Raw genomic sequence first — 11,223 nt, forward strand, 5'->3', positions numbered from 1 at the left:
CAAATACTTTTAGACAACAGAAAGGTTATGAGGGAAATCACAAGGGTAGGTTAAAAAGTCAAGGTAAAATACTGGATGAGGTTTTTATAAAAGACTTATCACTAGGATGCTTACTGTGAGGAAGATTATTGAAAAATTTTCTCATATTGACTCCCTATTCAGAATTATCTACTAGCCCAAACTTCTGATGGTCCAAATGCCCAGATTAAACTCCTACTTCCTGTATATATTCTAGATATTCTTCTCCTGAAATTTCATCTCTGCTTTACCAATGTTGTTAAAACAATCTGGTTTTATATTTGTGCATATTGAAATCACCCAAATGAAATATTCACATAGGTGTAAGCAACTCCACTCTTAGAAATCAAGAATTCCTAATCTTTCTTTATTTCTTAAGGCTTTTAGTGTCGCGCACCTTCTGTCCTTCACCCTAGATGTGTTTCTTTGGGTTTTATCCTGATCAACATGCAATTGACTGAATACTTTCTGTTCATTATACTGTTAGGGTAGGACCACTTTTACAACTTTGAGCACCATTTAGTGAATGGGAGATGGAATACAGTAAGAGAGAATTCTTAAACAAAAATTCTCAGAGCTTGCTGCCTTAATTCAGGTCCTACCCACAGATTTTTGCCCATAGGACAACTTGCAAGACTCTTGCTTATGTCCTATTAGTTCATTTAATTGTGCTTATGTGGTCAGATTATAAAGCTAAATCATTCAGTGACCATCAGACTATATATTACAGAATCTTTTCTCAAATTGCCCCAATATCCCCTGTGACCAAAGAGAGAGGAACAGTCAACTAATAAATTCAATTTCTCTTGCAAAAAAGACACATAGTTCTGATAAAGAGCCATTACAATACTCATATTACCAAGAAGAAGACATGTTTCTATTTGTATAAGCACCTCTGGGCACCTGGTACAATAATATTGCCTTCTTTTCCATTTGCTTCTGATCTAACTGCTATATTTCTTTTTGTATCCCACCTACTGTTAAGTATTTTACAATTATAGATTTATACTCTACCTTTTATTCTATCTCATGCTACTAGCAAATTTTTATTTGTTTTATTTATTTTTAAATATCAAAGCTTTCAAAATACTTGCATTACAAGGGCACATGGAATGTTCTTTATGTTTTCAAATTCTCAAAGAGATAAGAACGATACTGTGTTTTTTAGATATTCTGTTCTTGTATAAAATATATCAGTTAATCTCCCATGATCCTTCTTTCAAAAGAAGTTTGAAAACAACATGCCTTTAATTTTTTTTTTCTAGCCCAAAAGGGTCATAAAGAATCTAAAGTTAAATAACATTTTTTAAAAATTCCAAATATGCTTCTTATGGCACAAAATGGACTTCATCTTCCAAAGTAAAGTCACAAATCCACTACAAGTTTAAAAATGCACATCATCCTGGGCATAAACAGCTATTGTCATGGACAGATGCTGAGATATGCGTTAGTTGTTAAGCCTTTTTTTTACTTGAAATTGAATGTCATTCCAGAACAAATAACTTGATCATAAGAAAATAAAGAAACCATCTTTTTCCCTGCAATATCAGACCACATGCTTGAAGAGTTTCTCAGAGACAGAGAGGAACCAAATCATATATATTTTTTGGGGGGGCCTCCTAAAAGGTGGTGTAAGGTCACCTAAAGACATTCTCTATCTCTGAACTTTTGAAGCCAGAAGATAGCAAACAAAAGTGGCGAGATGATAAAAATAGTGAACTATAATTAGTATGCTTCCAGTTTACCACTGTGGCTCAATAGAATTGTCAATCAAGCCCAATTTGTCAAGCCCATAATGTCAGCTATCTTGTAAGAACAAAAAAGACAGATCAGTCTTCACTGTGATTGAATTGTATAGATACACACTGTGATTTCATCCAGAGGAAGAAAGGTTACTCATATAGCCTGTTTTCATAACTGTATGAAAGTTCCCAAGACGGTATTTAGTTTATTCAGGAGCAAAGGCTAACATGGTTACTGTTAGAAGAATGCTAGGGATTCCCTTATGCATTCAATTTAAAGGTCAATTTACAAAACAAGTGTGTGTCATCTTAGAGAGTTAACCACACTTTCACTAAATTTCTCAGCCAGAATCAGCTGGATACTGGAATGACATGGCAGTTCTGAAAACAAATTGTGGAAGAATTCCACTTTTGAGAGTGGATAAATAGCTTATCCAGATCAAATATTCTGATGAAAAAAAACTAAAGTCTTTGGATGAAATAAATTTCAAATGCCTCATTTAAAGAAACCAAGAGTCGGTAAGCTTGAAAAAAATGTTCAGATGAAATTGAGAGGAAAATGAGAACTCAGAGTCATAGGTAAGCAAAGAAAGCACTTTTGCCACAGGGTGGCTGGTGCTTGCAAATTTAAACTCCCGTTTTCATGATTTGTTGACCCTGTATTACCTCTTGCTTCATCTCCCACTATTTTCTTTTTAGTCTGTTCTCAGCACACTTGTCTTCTTGACTGTTTTGTGACTGTGCTGGTAATAACTATACCAGAGACAAGATAATCATGCAAGAAATCAGCTTGATCAGTTAAAAAAAATCTACCACATAGGTCCTCAGAGTGTGAAGATAAATGACCAGTATTCGTGGTTAAACTCTCCAGCATAGACGTTTGGTTGTGACTCTAGAGTGAGGAAACATTCCATCACATTTCATTATTCGTTTCATTTCCCCTCTGCTCCTGTATGCTATCCAATGACTTCCATAAGCAAGAGTTTGTCAAGATAAATACATTAAGATTGAACCTGGGGAATATGATGAGTCCAAATTCAGGTACTATTAATATCTTTAGTTTATTCACACCCAAAGGAAGAGCATACTTTTCTAATTTTCATATTACTACATCAAATAAGAGTTGTGGTGTAGGGCACTCATTGCTCCAGTGGACGCAAATGGCTGACAGATACCTTCTTCTATCAGGAACTGTCCTCAGTCAAAGAAAGCTGCTTCAACCAAGCTCACACTCTTTTCCAGGGAAAGTTCACATCCAATGACTTGTAGATGCAGAGGTACAGAGACCTTGTCATAATCTGAAGGGTCCTCTCCAATTCAAATTTCCCTGTGGAATCTTCTGAGGCCTCTTCTGTAACTGCAGCATGGCTCATATCCTCCCTTTTCCTGATCCTGCAATCATTGCTTTCCCACATATGCTCTTCTTAATGAACCTCTTGCTGACAAATTTCATATTAGACTTTATTTCCAGGGAAACTTCTCCCAGACAGTTGGTACCAGATGTTGTCCTGGGAAGCAGATAAAATAATAAGATTTGATAACTTGGATCAACTACTCTTGCATGGCAGTAAAGACCCGATCACTTCTTCTTCTCCAGCATGCTGTAGTATGAAATTTTTAGTATTTTTGCTGGTTGTTAACTAGATGAGATGATACTGAAATTGTATGTACATGCTTTCAGTTGTTTGAGAAGTATAAGGGAAGGAATAATTTTAAGAACCAGATAACTGTTGTTGACTAAAATCAATTCATCAAAAAAAGGTAATGAGAAGGTGATTATTATCAATTACTGAATTGAGGCTAAAATAAACTGATCTTTTGTAGACAGAGCACAGAAAAAACTGAAAAATTGGGCCCAGGACTTGATTTTCAAAGATATTTGATCTCTAGAGAAGATTCCATTCTTAATTCCAGAAACCTGAGGTCCTAAAATGGAATTAGAAAACTAAAACTTGAGATTAGATATTTAGGTCAATGCACTTGAGAACTTTATCATATAAAGGCTGATACTCCTGTTACTTCCTTGCTTGAAAACAATGTGGATGCATCTGCCTTGTGAACTATTGTGTCCCTATCCCCAGAGTCTACCCAAGCTTCCTTTCTGGCTACTAGAAAGGAAATTAAGGTCAAGTCACAGCACAACTCATCTGAGGAAGTGGAGGATCTACTACAAGGAGAATGGAATTACATACGAAGAGAACTGTAGGACCTAGCCAATGTGTGTCATCAGGGATTGGAAATGTATGTATGGTGTTAGACTATGGGGATACTAGATTAAAAAGGATTCAATATAAAGTTGGATAAAGTTTTTATTGATATAAAAAATACTGAAACACAGCACTTAATACCTTGGTAAGGACTTCTAGAGATAGTGATAATATATTGCTAGCATGACTCTTGGAAACTTGGAAAAAACAAAGACATGAAATGCAGTAGAAATGCAAGTCCTACCATGGCAGATGGTAGAGTAAAACATCACAAACTCTAGAGAAATAGACAGGCAATAGTGGGAGATGCTACATAAGACTGGAAGGTTTACTAGTCAATTATATTCTACAAGAAAGAACAGAAAAACAGAGAATTACACCTACCAAATTTTTAAGTTATGTGGAAGTGTTGCCAGGACTTTGAAGAAACTTGGTGGTAGCTATCCTTTTTTAGACAGAACCAGTAGTAGGGGATCCTATTACAGAAACATAATAAATGATAGAACATAGAAATAAAAAAGTCTAGGTGCTGGTAGACTCTGAAATAATAAGTATAGAATCTGTAATTAGTCTAGGTGGTGATTTTAAACATAAGTAATGAGATGGACACAAATATTATATGAATATCAGGGTTGTAATCCAGGAGGCTTAACTGCAGAAAGCTCTGGAGATAGAGGTCAGATATGGTGTTCCTAGCAGCAAGAGAGATATGCAAACAATGAGAGAGTTGCTTAGTTTGCATAATTAAAATAAAAAAACAAGGAAGAAAAATAAATCGAGGTTAAGCCTAAGGTCACTGCCTCACTAAAACATCGAAATCCATTGCTTAGTTTCTAGACCTGCATCAGTTCTCAGACCAGAACCATTGCTCTCAGGAAGGACCTTGCAGTGCCATAGCAAATATCTACTGAAATGATTTTCCCATTTCATCTCCAAAGGAAATACAACATTAACTTGAGTAACTGTATACTGGGAAAAGGAGAACAACCAAACATTCCAAACAATTTTGAATACAGGTTATAAGATGCTATCTGGGGAAACCAAAGCATTTTCCTACCCTCCTCATCCTCATTAAAGAGGGGGTTTATAGTGGACAGATGATAAATGGAATCTTGGCCAAAGTCTGGATCACAATGGATCTATTAGATACATGAGCCCATGTGGTAGCCATTTTTTTTTGGTCCCAGTGTATAATTGGAATGGACATATTATTGTGTACTTAGTAGTACATCACAACTGAGTTTTGGCCTGTAGGGTGAGTTCTATTATACTGGCATAGTAAGTCTGCCCAAACTAATAAATTAAAATCAGTATTATATGCCAGGAAGATAAGATAGATATGTGTTCTTTCCTTTAATGATGCAAAGATGATGGTCCTCATTATATTCTCATGTAAATTCACCGGTCTGGCTTCTGGATTCAGAGTGATCACAGTGGTCAACTTTACAACCAACCACAAAGAAACCTCATCTGTAGTTGTAGTGACAAATATGGTGGCTTTGCTAGATTCTATAACAAAACCTTGAGTATATGGCATGTGATCAATAATCTGGCAGAACCTCTTCATTCTTATTGGGAAGGAAGGTTTGAAGAGTTTTGCATACTGTGACAAAATTATACATGTATAGTCTTGCTCAGAGCTATGTTGATTTTCCTACTCTCTTTCATAATATAGTTTGAAAGGATCTGGCTCTTCAAGACATCCTGCATAACATCACAAGTTCAGTTTATCAATGACATCCATTAATGCTAGATGAGCAAGAAGTGGCAAGTACTAAGGAAGATCCCCCCAAACCCAGAATTTCTTTGCAAAAATTGTCTATTTATTCTTACATGTTTAAACTTCAGTCATCTTCAAAGTACTCTTTCTTTGATGCAACACACCTATTGAGATGCTTTTTCCACTGCTCAAAACGGTTTTTAATCTCATCAATTTGGAAGCCTTTTAGTTCCTCTGCCATTTTTTGTTTCACCTCTTCCACATCTGTGAAATGTTTCCCTTTGAGGACTTTTTTTGTCCAGCAAAACAATAAAAAATAGCTTGGGGTGATATTGGATGAATTAGAGTGGCGCATGGGGTCATGCCCATTTTTGGTCAAAAACTGCTGAAGACTCAGCATTGTGTGGGCAGGTGTGCTCATAAATCACCCTTCATGAAATGGGTAAACACGTTGGAAAAAATCTCCAAAAAAAAAAAAAATTCACTGAAGCCAAGCATAGCCTCTCACAACAACACTAGCTGGTTGGTATACTGGTGCCAATGGGTTCCTAGACCACTAGCCTTGTGAATGAAGCCTGTAGTGCAAGGGACCCACTCTCCAAAAAAACCCCCATTTTTGGGAGGGTTCCCCATCATATGTCAGCCTTGTGAAGATACATGCACTCACTCCAGAGGTTGGAAAAAAAGTTCTATTTAAAGTTTGATGCTCTCCAAATCAATGTATATTGTGGTGAGCCACTCTGATTTTCCTTTAAAGAAGAAAACAATCATTTCCCACTAATGGAAGTCTAGAAGTTGCATCATAGCTCAACTTTTTCCTTTGCTCAGTTCTGTTTTCTTCACTGCCTTACAACTGTTCCTGAGTGCTGAGTGCACCCCCAATAACATTTCTACATGAAGCAGCTATCACAGAATCTCTTTCCATAGAATAGAATCCAGAACACTTAGATGCTTTAAATGGTGCTTGCTTTCCTATACTTTAACGCCTTACATTTGAAATCTCCAGGATATCAGTATTTCACTTTGGTTATTCCTCATGAAATGAAACACAACCAGCATGGCAGAGCTGTATTTGATTAGTTTGTGACTAAAACTTCCCCAATATATGAAATGTACCAATTAATTTTAGCAATTAGCTATTTGGCTAGCATTTTAGAATCAGTTAATATCAACACCGCCGATGCTCTATTACAAATTACAATTTAAATGTATTGAACAAAACTTTGGTTTTACATAGTTAATTAATTCTTGATTTTATTCTGGTCAAGACAAATGGATGTTTACACTCATGAGGAAAAAATGCTACAGGCACACTGGAAAAAACACTGCACATACATTCTAGAAAATTTTAAATCTATGCTCTGGTTAATTATTAAAAATAAAATCTCTAAAATGCAAATAATCATGGACTGGACCTATAATTATAGATTGGGAGCACATCAGTATGTAAGTAGCTGTAATGCTGATAAGATGCGGCTTAAGCTACATCATTAATAAAATGCAGAGAGGCTTAGCTCAGTAAGAGTCTGGACAAGTAGCACATAACATGTACTTGGAAAGAGAATAGCAAAGAGGGTCAAAGTAGAGTGAAATTATCTCCTTCAGATTTAATTCTGAATTAGGGTGATGTTGAAAAATCACCCAAGGAGGACTGTGGAATAAGAGAGTATGTCTTCCTTTTGTTAAGACAAGGATACCTTAAAATCAAATATAAATGTTTCTCTTTAATTTTCAACTATGATTAAAAGGGGAGAGCAAACAAAAACCTTGCACAATAAGAAGACATTTTTTTTCAAGAATCTAAATGTGTTACAACCAGCATGCTCTGAAAAGTCTTACTATGAGTTATTAAGAAATCTGTAGTTAAACAAAGGAGTTTGCTTAGTTGATTAATCAATTTAAAGTAAATTCCCAATTAAGATTAAATGTAATCTCTGTTTTAGTACCCAAGTGTAAGTTTTTGTAAGTTCTTTCAGAAAAAAAAGTGAAGATAGTTGTTTTAGTAATGCTGTCTCAAGCATCTACAATGTAAACTTTTGCTTTGTTTTTTGGCTTTCTAGAATATATCTTTTATAATGTGCTAGTAAGTATATCATTATATACAATGGATGTACATTCCATTCATTTATATCAATTAATATAAGACAAACCGAAGCAAAACAATGAAATAAAGCATTTGTGAAACTGGAACTGAGCCTAACTTGTACAACTGGTGTTTCCTCTGGTGTCTGACAAGGCTGATCTACCCCTGTCTCCCCAGAGGTATTTCTTATGTTGAATTTGGTGCCCATATTTTTGCTTTATAGTTTCCCCCATGGGTGTACCCTTAAATAAAGCATTATTTATTTTATTTTATTATAGAAGTGGTATCACAGGAACTAATTTTCTATTCATCAGTTGATATTATATTTTAAGATTTATATATGTTAATATATGTGGCTATAATTATGTGAACATTTCAAGTGACTGTTTTGTAAAATATATGAATCTTTTAATGTCTAATCTGACAATATGTAACTTTAAGTTATCTTTTTTCAGACAAGTATATCTAGAACATCGAGATATAATTGAGTTTTAATCTACTATCATATTACCTGTTTTGGGTTCCTCTAATCTGTTATTTTTTTTCTCCTTTCTCATTTGTTGGACTAAATTACTATTTTTATATTCAAGCTTTATCCTACTATTGCCTTAATCTCTATATTCCTTTGTTTTATTTAATACTTAGAAATTACTCACCGGTTTCATTCACTTAACTCAGTTTTCTTTCAAATAATATTGTTGCTTTGGTTGAAATGCAGGAGCATTATAATGTTCTATTTCCATTTCACCTGTTCTGTGCTTTTTGCTGCTGCTGTCATCACTTTAAAATAATATATGTTACAAATATTGCAATATATTGTTATTGCTTCTGATATAGTCAATTTAAAAAATTTAAAATGTAAGAAAATACTATGATTTCAAAATGCTTTAACTTGCCTATATATTTATCATTTTGGCACTCCTGATTTCCTTGCCTATTCAAATTTTTATTTAGCTTTGTTTTCCTTTTTCTGGGAGAACATTAAAAAAATTTTTTTATTATAGATTTGCTAGTTAAAACTATCTCAGAGTTTTGTTGTCATTTTGCCTATAATAGTATTTATATTGCTGTAATTTTTGAAAGCTATTTTGAACGAGTTATAGAATTTGAGTTTGACAATTTTGCTTTCTTTTCTGCCTTTTAGAGATATTATTCTGCCTTGCAAAGTTTCTAATGAGTCATTTTACTGTGGTCCTGGATATAGAATATGCCTTTCCCCCCTCACTGGTTAAAGGCGTTTCCCCCCTTCTTTGTTAGTGTGTATGGGTTTTGTTTTTTTTTTTTAAATCATTTTGATTATGTATCTTGGGTTTTTCCTATAATATTGTCTATCTTTGGGTCCATTTTGTTTCTTTGATCTGTGGGCTTTTAGTTTTCATTACATTTTGAGCATTACTTTCTCAAATGTCACTATTTTTATTTTTCATACATTCAATTTTTCTTTCTATACTTCTTTTTGGACACTTTCTACTAGTTTGTTTTCTTTCTTTTTAAAAAAATAAACATCTGATTTTATTTACAAAAGTATTAAAGCTTTAGTAAGGAGTTTCTAAGACTGTCTCATTTTGTACAAAACCACAGAAGATTACAAAAATGATGGGGTGCAGTGGTGACAAAGGGAAGAAGATAATATATATATTGCACAAATTAATAAATTCAAATGGAAATGGACAGAAGGTTTTTAAAAAATTCCAAAAGCATAAATAAAGATTAGGAGCTACTGCCAGAGACAGTCTGACAGAGCTTAGGATTTCTCAGTAGCCAGTTTAGGAGGTGGACACAGCATAAACATTCAAATGCACGGGCAGAGAAAACCAAACTACTTCACACATGGAAATAAGGCAGAAACCTTTGTATTGCACAGTGTGCACACTAATGCAGTGCACAGTACAGAGAGAACTGGAATGGATGTGATGTTTGCAAACATGTCTAGTGAGCCACCTACCAACCTCAACCACTGGTCTAATTCATATGAAATTCCCAAAATGAGCATTTATGGAAAAATGTCGCATCTAAAAATATAGACATTTTGCAACAGCCTCATGGAAAGTTCTTTTTTCAACTACTGAATACATTGTTCTAAAAGATGAAATGGGAGAAAGAGGCTTTTGCTGATGTGTTCTACTTTGATTTCTATCCTAAAATCTAAAAGGCAACCAACATAGCTGGTTACCTACAGAAGCATCCACCAACTGATAGATACTACCCAAAAAGCACAGTATGTAAATTATCCTTTTAAAATACTGAAAAAAGTATGATCCAGATTAAGTATTTCCAGTCAGCTAAAAGCTCTACTCAGAGAAGTTATTGAGCCCTTTCTACATCTGATTTCCTGACTGAATTTTCAGAGAATCTCAAACACCTAATATATACACATCTATTGAGTCTACTACTTTTTATATTTAAAAAAATTTTTTAAAAAAGGAAAAAACGAAGCCACCATACCATTCACAGAAAGGAAGTGACTGAACATACAGTAAGAAAAAGAGCAGAGGTACAGGAACGGGAACATGCAATAACTGATGGGGACGGATTTCCACAGACTATGATTAAAAACAAATTCATCTCGATTTTTGATTTGAACTGAGTTGTTGCTGCTTTAATTCTGGACGGTTTTACTTTAGTCCTTGAATAGGTTTTTCCACCCCAATAAATAAGTTTGTTGAGAGACACCTAGGTCCATTTCCATCTCTGTAGGCCAGCACAAGTAAAGCAATATAAACTACTAATGATTCTTTGCTGAAGGATGGATAAAATTATCTTCAAAATTCATGATTAGTGACAACAAATGAGTACTGAAGGGAAGCATGCAATGAAAGGAAAACAGGGGAAAATCCTGAATCTTGTAAAGCTCAGTATTTTGAGCATAATGTGTTATACAAGGAAGAGAGTGCCATCTTGTCTTTCTTTCTTTTCTAAAAATTTGAAATGTGGGCACTTTATTTTCTGCCCATCCTTTGTATACAATATGGAAATTTAGGAGGCATGTGGGAAGAGATTAAACTTAAAAATGAAAGAGTACACAACAAAAATTGTCCTAGGATACTGACAGCAAAATTTCAGATAAGAACAAGTCACTCGAGGACATGCATTGAAGTCGAAAGGCAACTAGGAGACAGGAAATGACCTGTCAAAATGATGCTGGGTACAATAAAGTTGCATAAGCAAATCATAGGTATCTTTTATTCATCAAATTAACCAAGCTTTAACGTTTAAATGAGTCAAAATTCCTATTTGATGTCTTCACAAATCCTCATTCCTAAGAGCCTATTTGGAATTATGCTTGAAAAGAAGGGAAGGGGGATGTATACACTTCTTCCATAATTCACTTCTTCACTTAAACATAAAATGCACTCCTCCCACCTTCTGTGTAGGAGGCAGGAGCCTTTGTTTTAAATTAAAGTCAATCTCAAATGACTGAACACCATGTCCAGAGGCTGTATGATGGAAAAG

Source organism: Carlito syrichta, unplaced genomic scaffold (genome assembly GCF_000164805.1).
Source record: "Carlito syrichta isolate Samal-C Ts95f unplaced genomic scaffold, Tarsius_syrichta-2.0.1 Scaffold289232, whole genome shotgun sequence".
NCBI classification, from domain to species: domain Eukaryota; kingdom Metazoa; phylum Chordata; class Mammalia; order Primates; family Tarsiidae; genus Carlito; species Carlito syrichta.